Below are 12,153 nucleotides of genomic sequence, written 5' to 3'. Positions count from 1 at the left end.
TTTATATGTCCCGATCTGACAGTATGGTTATTACAAGTCAAGTGTAAGTCGTCTGAAGGTTTTTATGTCCTGATCTGATTGTATGGTTATTACAAGTCAAGTGTAAGTCGTGTGAAGGTTCATATGTCCCGATCGGACAGTATGGTTATTACAAGTGAAGTGTAAGTCGTCTGTAGGTTTATATGTCCTGATCTGACAGTATGGTTATTACATGTCAAGTGTAAGTCGTGTGAAGGTTTATGTGTCCTGATCTCACAGTATGGTTATTACAAGTCAAGTTTAAGTCGTGTGAAGGTTTATGTGTCCTGATCTGACAGTATGGTTATTACAAGTCAAGTATAGGTCGTGTGAAGGTTTACATGTTCTGATCCGACAGTATGGTTATTTAAAGTCAAGTGTAAGTCGTGTGAAGCTTTATGTGTCCTGATCTCACAGTATGGTTATTACAAGTCAAGTTTAAGTCGTGTGAAGGTTTATGTGTCCTGATCTGACAGTATGGTTATTACAAGTCAAGTGTAAGTCGTCTGTAGGTTTATATGTCCCGAACTGACAGTATGGTTACTACAAGTCAAGTGTAAGTCGTGTGAAGGTTTATATGTCCCGATCTGACAGTATGGTTATTACAAGTCAAGTGTAAGTCGTCTGAAGGTTTTTATGTCCTGATCTGATTGTATGGTTATTACAAGTCAAGTGTAAGTTGTGTGAAGGTTTATATGTCCCGATCGGACAATATGGTTATTATAAGTCAAGTGTAAGTCGTCTGTAGGTTTATATGTCCTGATCTGACAGTATGGTTATTACAAGTCAAGTGTAGGTCATGTGAAGGTTTATATGTCCTGATCTGACAGTATGGTTATTACAAGTCAAGTGTAAGTCGTGTGAAGTTTTTTATGTCCTAATCTGATAGTATGGTTATTACAAGTCAAGTGTAAGTCATGTGAAGGTGTATATGTCCCGATCGGACAGTATGGTTATTACAAGTCAAGTGTAAGTCGTCTGTAGGTTTATATGTCCTGATCTGACAGTATGGTTATTACAATTCAAGTGTAGGTCATCTGAAGGTTTATATGTCCTGATCTGACATTTGGTTATTACGTTTCAAGTGTAAGTCGTGTGAAGGTTTATATGTCCTGATCTGACAGTATGGTTATTACATGTCAAGTGTAAGTCATGTGAAGGTTTATGTGTCCTGATCTCACAGTATGGTTATTACAAGTCAAGTTTAAGTCGTGTGAAGGTTTATGTGTCCTGATCTGACAGTATGGTTATTACAAGTCAAGTATAGGTCGTGTGAAGGTTTATATGTTCTGATCCGACAGTATGGTTATTACAAGTCAAGTGTAAGTCGTGTGAAGCTTTATGTGTCCTGATCTCACAGTATGGTTATTACAAGTCAAGTTTAAGTCTTGTGAAGGTTTATGTCTCCTGATCTGACAGTATGGTTATTACAAGTCAAGTGTAGGTCGTGTGAAGGTTTATATGTCCTGATCTGACAGTATGGTTATTACAAGTCAAGTGTAGGTCGTGTGAAGGTTTATATGTTCTGATCCGACAGTATGGTTATTACAAGTCAAGTGTAAGTCGTGTGAAGGTTTATATGTCCGGATCTGACAGTAAGTTATTACAAGTCAAGTGTAAGTCGTGTGAAGGTTTATATGTCCTGATCTGACAGTATGGTTATTACAAGCCAAGTGTAAGTCATGTGAAGGTTTATAAGTCTTGATCTGACAGTATGGTTATTACAAGTCAAGTGTAAGTCGTGTGAAGGTTTATATGTCCCGATCTGACAGTATGGTTATTACAAGTCAAGTGTAAGTCATGTGAAGGTTTTTATTTCCCGATCTGACAGTATGGTTATTACAAGTCAAGTGCAAGTCATGTGAAGGTTTATATGTCCCGATCGGACAGTATGGTTATTACAAGTCAAGTGTAAGTCGTGTGAAAGTTTATATGTCCTGATCTGACAGTACGGTTATTACAAGTCAAGTGTAAGTCGTGTGAAGGTTTATATGTCCTGATCTGACAGTATGGTTATTACAAGTCAAGTGTAAGTCGTGTGAAGGTTAATATGTCCCGATCGGAGAGTATGGTTATTACAAGTGAAGTGTAAGTCGTCTGTAGGTTTATATGTCCTGATCTGACACTATGGTTATTACAATTCAAGTTTAGGTCATGTGAAGGTTTATATGTCCTGATCTGACAGTATGGTTATTACATGTCAAGTGTAAGTCGTGTGAAGGTTTATATGTCCTGATCTGACAGTATGGTTATTACAAGTCAAGTGTAAGTCGTGTGAGGGTTTATATGTCCTGATCTGACAGTATGGTTATTACAAGTCAAGTTTAAGTCATGTGAGGGTTTATATGTCCTGATCCGACAGTATGGTTATTACAAGTCAAGTGTAGGTCGTGTGAAGGTTTTTATGTCCTGATCCGACAGTATGGTTATTACAAGTCAAGTGTAAGTCGTGTGAAGGTTTATATGTCCCGATCGGACAGTATGGTTATTACAAGTCAAGTGTAAGTCGTCTGTAGGTTTATATGTCCCGAACTGACAGTATGGTTATTACAAGTCAAGTGTAAGTCGTGTGAAGGTTTATATGTCCCGATCTGACAGTATGGTTATTACAAGTCAAGTGTAAGTCGTCTGAGGGTTTTTATGTCCTGATCTGATTGTATGGTTATTACAAGTCAAGTGTAAGTTGTGTGAAGGTTTATATGTCCCGATCGGACAATATGGTTAATATAAGTCAAGTGTAAGTCGTCTGTAGGTTTATGTGTCCTGATCTGACAGTATGGTTATTACAAGTCAAGTGTAGGTCATGTGAAGGTTTATATGTCCTGATCTGACAGTATGGTTATTACAAGTCAAGTGTAAGTCGTGTGAAGGTTTTTATGTCCTAATCTGATAGTATGGTTATTACAAGTCAAGTGTAAGTCATGTGAAGGTTTATATGTCCCGATCGGACAGTATGGTTATTACAAGTCAAGTGTAAGTCGTCTGTAGGTTTATATGTCCTGATCTGACATTATGGTTATTACAATTCAAGTTTAGGTCATCTGAAGGTTTATATGTCCTGATCTGACAGTATGGTTATTACGTGTCGAGCGAAGTCGTGTGAAGGTTTATATGTCCTGATCTGACAGTATGGATATTACATGTCAAGTGTAAGTCGTGTGAAGGTTTATATGTCCGGATCTGACAGTAAGTTATTACAAGTCAAGTGTAAGTCGTGTGAAGGTTTATATGTCCTGATCTGACAGTATGGTTATTACAAGCCAAGTGTAAGTCATGTGAAGGTTTATAAGTCCTGATCTGACAGTATGGTTATTACAAGTCAAGTGTAAGTCGTGTGAAGGTTTATATGTCCCGATCTGACAGTATGGTTATTACAAGTCAAGTGTAAGTCATGTGAAGGTTTTTATTTCCCGATCTGACAGTATGGTTATTACAAGTCAAGTGCAAGTCATGTGAAGGTTTATATGTCCCGATCGGACAGTATGGTTATTACAAGTCAAGTGTAAGTCGTGTGAAAGTTTATATGTCCTGATCTGACAGTACGGTTATTACAAGTCAAGTGTAAGTCGTGTGAAGGTTTATATGTCCTGATCTGACAGTATGGTTATTACAAGTCAAGTGTAAGTCGTGTGAAGGTTAATATGTCCCGATCGGAGAGTATGGTTATTACAAGTGAAGTGTAAGTCGTCTGTAGGTTTATATGTCCTGATCTGACAGTATGGTTATTACAATTCAAGTTTAGGTCATGTGAAGGTTTATATGTCCTGATCTGACAGTATGGTTATTACATGTCAAGTGTAAGTCGTGTGAAGGTTTATATGTCCTGATCTGACAGTATGGTTATTACAAGTCAAGTGTAAGTCGTGTGAGGGTTTATATGTCCTGATCTGACAGTATGGTTATTACAAGTCAAGTTTAAGTCATGTGAGGGTTTATATGTCCTGATCCGACAGTATGGTTATTACAAGTCAAGTGTAAGTCGTGTGAAGGTTTATATGTCCCGATCGGACAGTATGGTTATTACAAGTCAAGTGTAAGTCGTCTGTAGGTTTATATGTCCCGAACTGACAGTATGGTTATTACAAGTCAAGTGTAAGTCGTGTGAAGGTTTATATGTCCCGATCTGACAGTATGGTTATTACAAGTCAAGTGTAAGTCGTCTGAAGGTTTTTATGTCCTGATCTGATTGTATGGTTATTACAAGTCAAGTGTAAGTTGTGTGAAGGTTTATATGTCCCGATCGGACAATATGGTTAATATAAGTCAAGTGTAAGTCGTCTGTAGGTTTATGTGTCCTGATCTGACAGTATGGTTATTACAAGTCAAGTGTAGGTCATGTGAAGGTTTATATGTCCTGATCTGACAGTATGGTTATTACAAGTCAAGTGTAAGTCGTGTGAAGGTTTTTATGTCCTAATCTGATAGTATGGTTATTACAAGTCAAGTGTAAGTCATGTGAAGGTTTATATGTCCCGATCGGACAGTATGGTTATTACAAGTCAAGTGTAAGTCGTCTGTAGGTTTATATGTCCTGATCTGACATTATGGTTATTACAATTCAAGTTTAGGTCATCTGAAGGTTTATATGTCCTGATCTGACAGTATGGTTATTACGTGTCGAGCGAAGTCGTGTGAAGGTTTATATGTCCTGATCTGACAGTATGGATATTACATGTCAAGTGTAAGTCGTGTGAAGGTTTATATGTCCTGATCTGACAGTATGGTTATTACAAGTCAAGTGTAAGTCGTGTGAAGGTTTATATGTCCTGATCTGACAGTATGGTTATTACAAGTCAAGTTTAAGTCATGTGAAGGTTTATATGTCCTGATCCGACAGTATGGTTATTACAAGTCAAGTGTAAGTCGTGTGAAGGTTTATATATTCTGATCCGACAGTATGGTTATTACAAGTCAAGTGTAAGTCGTGTGAAGGTTTATATGTCCGGATCTGACAGTAAGTTATTACATGTCAAGTGTAAGTCGTGTGAAGGTTTATATGTCCTGATCTGACAGTATGGTTATTACAAGTCAAGGGTAAGTCGTGTGAAGGTTTATATGTCCTGATCTGACAGTATGGTTATTACAAGTCAAGTTTAAGTCATGTGAAGGTTTATATGTCCTGATCCGACAGTATGGTTATTACAAGTCAAGTGTAAGTCGTGTGAAGGTTTATATGTTCTGATCCGACAGTATGGTTATTACAAGTCAAGTGTAAGTCGTGTGAAGGTTTATGTGTCCGGATCTGACAGTAAGTTATTACAAGTCAAGTGTAAGTCGTGTGAAGGTTTATATGTCCTGATCTGACAGTATGGTTATTACAAGCCAAGTGTAAGTCATGTGAAGGTTTATAAGTCCTGATCTGACAGTATGGTTATTACAAGTCAAGTGTAAGTCGTGTGGAGGTTTATATGTCCCGATCTGACAGTATGGTTATTACAAGTCAAGTGTAAGTCATGTGAAGGTTTTTATTTCCCGATCTGACAGTATGGTTATTACAAGTCAAGTGCAAGTCATGTGAAGGTTTATATGTCCCGATCGGACAGTATGGTTATTACAAGTCAAGTGTAAGTCGTGTGAAAGTTTATATGTCCTGATCTGACAGTACGGTTATTACAAGTCAAGTGTAAGTCGTGTGAAGGTTTATATGTCCTGATCTGACAGTATGGTTATTACAAGTAAAGTGTAAGTCGTGTGAAGGTTCATATGTCCCGATCGGACAGTATGGTTATTACAAGTCAAGTGTAAGTCGTCTGTAGGTTTATATGTCCTGATCTGACAGTATGGTTATTACAATTCAAGTGTAGGTCATGTGAAGATTTATATGTCCTGATCTGACAGTATGGTTATTACAAGTCAAGTGTAGGTCGTGTGAAGGTTTTTATGTCCTGATCCGACAGTATGGTTATTACAAGTCAAGTGTAAGTCGTGTGAGGGTTTATATGTCCCGATCGGACAGTATGGTTATTACAAGTCAAGTGTAAGTCGTCTGTAGATTTATATGTCCCGATCTGACAGTATGGTTATTACAAGTCAAGTGTAAGTCTTGTGAAGGTTTATATGTCCCGATCTGACAGTATGGTTATTACAAGTCAAGTGTAAGTCGTCTGAAGGTTTTTATGTCCTGATCTGATTGTATGGTTATTACAAGTCAAGTGTAAGTTGTGTGAAGGTTTATATATCCCGATCGGACAATATGGTTATTATAAGTCAAGTGTAAGTTGTCTGTAGGTTTATATGTCCTGATCTGACAGTATGGTTATTACAAGTCAAGTGTAGGTCATGTGAAGGGTTATATGTCCTGATCTGACAGTATGGTTATTACAAGTCAAGTGTAAGTCGTGTGAAGGTTTATATGTCCCGATCGGACAGTATGGTTATTACAAGTCAAGTGTAAGTCGTCTGCAGGTTTATATGTCCTGATCTGACAGTATGGTTATTACAATTCAAGTGTAGGTCATCTGAAGGTTTATATGTCCTGATCTGACAGTATGGTTATTACGTGTCAAGTGTAAGTCGTGTGAAGGTTTATATGTCCTGATCTGACAGTATGGTTATTAAATGTCAAGTGTAAGTCGTGTGAAGGTTTATGTGTCCTGATCTCACAGTATGGTTATTACAAGTCAAGTTTAAGTCGTGTGAAGGTTTATGTGTCCTGATCTGACAGTATGGTTATTACAAGTCAAGTATAGGTCGTGTGAAGGTTTATATGTTCTGATCCGACAGTATGGTTATTACAAGTCAAGTGTAAGTCGTGTGAAGCTTTATGTGTCCTGATCTCACAGTATGGTTATTACAAGTCAAGTTTAAGTCGTGTGAAGGTTTAGGTGTCCTGATCTGACAGTATGGTTATTACAAGTCAAGTGTAGGTCGTGTGAAGGTTTATATGTCCTGATCTGACAGTATGGTTATTACAAGTCAAGTGTAAGTCGTGTGAAGGTTTATATGTCCTGATCTGACAGTATGGTTATTACAAGTCAAGTTTAAGTCATGTGAAGGTTTATATGTCCTGATCCGACAGTATGGTTATTACAAGTCAAGTGTAAGTCGTGTGAAGGTTTATATATTCTGATCCGACAGTATGGTTATTACAAGTCAAGTGTAAGTCGTGTGAAGGTTTATATGTCCGGATCTGACAGTAAGTTATTACATGTCAAGTGTAAGTCGTGTGAAGGTTTATATGTCCTGATCTGACAGTATGGTTATTACAAGTCAAGGGTAAGTCGTGTGAAGGTTTATATGTCCTGATCTGACAGTATGGTTATTACAAGTCAAGTTTAAGTCATGTGAAGGTTTATATGTCCTGATCCGACAGTATGGTTATTACAAGTCAAGTGTAAGTCGTGTGAAGGTTTATATGTTCTGATCCGACAGTATGGTTATTACAAGTCAAGTGTAAGTCGTGTGAAGGTTTATGTGTCCGGATCTGACAGTAAGTTATTACAAGTCAAGTGTAAGTCGTGTGAAGGTTTATATGTCCTGATCTGACAGTATGGTTATTACAAGCCAAGTGTAAGTCATGTGAAGGTTTATAAGTCCTGATCTGACAGTATGGTTATTACAAGTCAAGTGTAAGTCGTGTGGAGGTTTATATGTCCCGATCTGACAGTATGGTTATTACAAGTCAAGTGTAAGTCATGTGAAGGTTTTTATTTCCCGATCTGACAGTATGGTTATTACAAGTCAAGTGCAAGTCATGTGAAGGTTTATATGTCCCGATCGGACAGTATGGTTATTACAAGTCAAGTGTAAGTCGTGTGAAAGTTTATATGTCCTGATCTGACAGTACGGTTATTACAAGTCAAGTGTAAGTCGTGTGAAGGTTTATATGTCCTGATCTGACAGTATGGTTATTACAAGTAAAGTGTAAGTCGTGTGAAGGTTCATATGTCCCGATCGGACAGTATGGTTATTACAAGTCAAGTGTAAGTCGTCTGTAGGTTTATATGTCCTGATCTGACAGTATGGTTATTACAATTCAAGTGTAGGTCATGTGAAGGTTTATATGTCCTGATCTGACAGTATGGTTATTACAAGTCAAGTGTAGGTCGTGTGAAGGTTTTTATGTCCTGATCCGACAGTATGGTTATTACAAGTCAAGTGTAAGTCGTGTGAGGGTTTATATGTCCCGATCGGACAGTATGGTTATTACAAGTCAAGTGTAAGTCGTCTGTAGATTTATATGTCCCGATCTGACAGTATGGTTATTACAAGTCAAGTGTAAGTCTTGTGAAGGTTTATATGTCCCGATCTGACAGTATGGTTATTACAAGTCAAGTGTAAGTCGTCTGAAGGTTTTTATGTCCTGATCTGATTGTATGGTTATTACAAGTCAAGTGTAAGTTGTGTGAAGGTTTATATATCCCGATCGGACAATATGGTTATTATAAGTCAAGTGTAAGTTGTCTGTAGGTTTATGTGTCCTGATCTCACAGTATGGTTATTACAAGTCAAGTTTAAGTCGTGTGAAGGTTTATGTGTCCTGATCTGACAGTATGGTTATTACAAGTCAAGTGTAGGTCATGTGAAGGTGTATATGCCCTGATCTGACAGTATGGTTATTACAAGCCAAGTGTAAGTAATGTGAAGGTTTATATGTTCTGATCTGTCAGTATGGTTATTACAAGTCAAGTGTAAGTCGTGTGAAGGTTTTTATGTCCTGATCTGATAGTATGGTTATTACAAGTCAAGTGTAAGTCATGTGAAGGTTTATATGTCCTGATCTGACAGTATGGTTATTATAAGTCAAGTGTAAGTCATGTGAAGGTTTATATGTCCGGATCTGACAGTATGGTTATTACAAGTCAAGTGTAAGTCGTGTGAATGTTTTTATGTCCTGATCTGATAGTATGGTTATTACAAGTCAAGTGTAAGTCATGTGAAGGTTTATATGTTCTGATCTGACAGTATGGTTATTAAATGTCAAGTGTAAGTCGTGTGAAGGTTTATGTGTCCTGATCTCACAGTATGGTTATTACAAGTCAAGTTTAAGTCGTGTGAAGGTTTATGTGTCCTGATCTGACAGTATGGTTATTACAAGTCAAGTATAGGTTGTGTGAAGGTTTATATGTTCTGATCCGACAGTATGGTTATTACAAGTCAAGTGTAAGTCGTGTGAAGCTTTATGTGTCCTGATCTCACAGTATGGTTATTACAAGTCAAGTTTAAGTCGTGTGAAGGTTTAGGTGTCCTGATCTGACAGTATGGTTATTACAAGTCAAGTGTAGGTCGTGTGAAGGTTTATATGTTCTGATCCGACAGTATGGTTATTACAAGTCAAGTGTAAGTCGTGTGAATGTTTATGTGTCCTGATCTGACAGTATGGTTATTACAAGTCAAGTGTAGGTCGTGTGAAGGTTTATATGTTCTGATCCGACAGTATGGTTATTACAAGTCAAGTGTAAGTCGTGTGAAGGTTTATATGTCCTGATCTGACAGTCTGGTTATTACAAGCCAAGTGTAAGTCATGTGAAGGTTTATAAGTCCTGATCTGACAGTATGGTTATTACAAGTCAAGTGTAAGTCGTGTGAAGGTTTATATGTCCCGATCTGACAGTATGGTTATTACAAGTCAAGTGTAAGTCATGTGAAGTTTTTTATGTCCCGATCTGACAGTATGGTTATTACAAGTCAAGTGCAAGTCATGTGAAGGTTTATATGTCCCGATCGGACAGTATGTTATTACAAGTGAAGTGTAAGTCGTGTGAAAGTTTATATGTCCTGATCTGACAGTATGGTTATTACAACTCAAGTGTAAGTCGTGTGAAGGTTTATATGTCCTGATCTGACAGTATGGTTATTACAAGTCAAGTGTAAGTCGTGTGAAGCTTTATGTGTCCTGATCTCACAGTATGGTTATTACAAGTCAAGTTTAAGTCGTGTGAAGGTTTATGTGTCCTGACCTGACAGTATGGTTATTACAAGTCAAGTGTAAGTCGTGTGAAGGTTTATATGTCCTGATCTGACAGTATGGTTATTACAAGTCAAGTGTAAGTCGTGTGAAGCGTTATGTGTCCTGATCTCACAGTATGGTTATTACAAGTCAAGTGTAGGTCATGTGAAGGTGTATATGCCCTGATCTGACAGTATGGTTATTACAAGCCAAGTGTAAGTAATGTGAAGGTTTATATGTCCTGATCTGTCAGTATGGTTATTACAAGTCAAGTGTAAGTCGTCTGTAGGTTTATATGTCCCGAACTGACAGTATGGTTATTACAAGTCAAGTGTAAGTCGTGTGAAGGTTTATATGTCCCGATCTGACAGTATGGTTATTACAAGTCAAGTGTAAGTCGTCTGAGGGTTTTTATGTCCTGATCTGATTGTATGGTTATTACAAGTCAAGTGTAAGTTGTGTGAAGGTTTATATGTCCCGATCGGACAATATGGTTAATATAAGTCAAGTGTAAGTCGTCTGTAGGTTTATGTGTCCTGATCTGACAGTATGGTTATTACAAGTCAAGTGTAGGTCATGTGAAGGTTTATATGTCCTGATCTGACAGTATGGTTATTACAAGTCAAGTGTAAGTCGTGTGAAGGTTTTTATGTCCTAATCTGATAGTATGGTTATTACAAGTCAAGTGTAAGTCATGTGAAGGTTTATATGTCCCGATCGGACAGTATGGTTATTACAAGTCAAGTGTAAGTCGTCTGTAGGTTTATATGTCCTGATCTGACATTATGGTTATTACAATTCAAGTTTAGGTCATCTGAAGGTTTATATGTCCTGATCTGACAGTATGGTTATTACGTGTCGAGCGAAGTCGTGTGAAGGTTTATATGTCCTGATCTGACAGTATGGATATTACATGTCAAGTGTAAGTCGTGTGAAGGTTTATATGTCCGGATCTGACAGTAAGTTATTACAAGTCAAGTGTAAGTCGTGTGAAGGTTTATATGTCCTGATCTGACAGTATGGTTATTACAAGCCAAGTGTAAGTCATGTGAAGGTTTATAAGTCCTGATCTGACAGTATGGTTATTACAAGTCAAGTGTAAGTCGTGTGAAGGTTTATATGTCCCGATCTGACAGTATGGTTATTACAAGTCAAGTGTAAGTCATGTGAAGGTTTTTATTTCCCGATCTGACAGTATGGTTATTACAAGTCAAGTGCAAGTCATGTGAAGGTTTATATGTCCCGATCGGACAGTATGGTTATTACAAGTCAAGTGTAAGTCGTGTGAAAGTTTATATGTCCTGATCTGACAGTACGGTTATTACAAGTCAAGTGTAAGTCGTGTGAAGGTTTATATGTCCTGATCTGACAGTATGGTTATTACAAGTCAAGTGTAAGTCGTGTGAAGGTTAATATGTCCCGATCGGAGAGTATGGTTATTACAAGTGAAGTGTAAGTCGTCTGTAGGTTTATATGTCCTGATCTGACAGTATGGTTATTACAATTCAAGTTTAGGTCATGTGAAGGTTTATATGTCCTGATCTGACAGTATGGTTATTACATGTCAAGTGTAAGTCGTGTGAAGGTTTATATGTCCTGATCTGACAGTATGGTTATTACAAGTCAAGTGTAAGTCGTGTGAGGGTTTATATGTCCTGATCTGACAGTATGGTTATTACAAGTCAAGTTTAAGTCATGTGAGGGTTTATATGTCCTGATCCGACAGTATGGTTATTACAAGTCAAGTGTAAGTCGTGTGAAGGTTTATATGTCCCGATCGGACAGTATGGTTATTACAAGTCAAGTGTAAGTCGTCTGTAGGTTTATATGTCCCGAACTGACAGTATGGTTATTACAAGTCAAGTGTAAGTCGTGTGAAGGTTTATATGTCCCGATCTGACAGTATGGTTATTACAAGTCAAGTGTAAGTCGTCTGAAGGTTTTTATGTCCTGATCTGATTGTATGGTTATTACAAGTCAAGTGTAAGTTGTGTGAAGGTTTATATGTCCCGATCGGACAATATGGTTAATATAAGTCAAGTGTAAGTCGTCTGTAGGTTTATGTGTCCTGATCTGACAGTATGGTTATTACAAGTCAAGTGTAGGTCATGTGAAGGTTTATATGTCCTGATCTGACAGTATGGTTATTACAAGTCAAGTGTAAGTCGTGTGAAGGTTTTTATGTCCTAATCTGATAGTATGGTTATTACAAGTCAAGTGTAAGTCATGTGAAGGTTTATATGTCC

Source organism: Lampris incognitus, chromosome 2 (genome assembly GCF_029633865.1).
Source record: "Lampris incognitus isolate fLamInc1 chromosome 2, fLamInc1.hap2, whole genome shotgun sequence".
In the NCBI taxonomy this organism is placed as follows: Eukaryota; Metazoa; Chordata; class Actinopteri; order Lampriformes; family Lampridae; genus Lampris; species Lampris incognitus.
Note: the sequence above shows the minus strand (reverse complement) of the source record.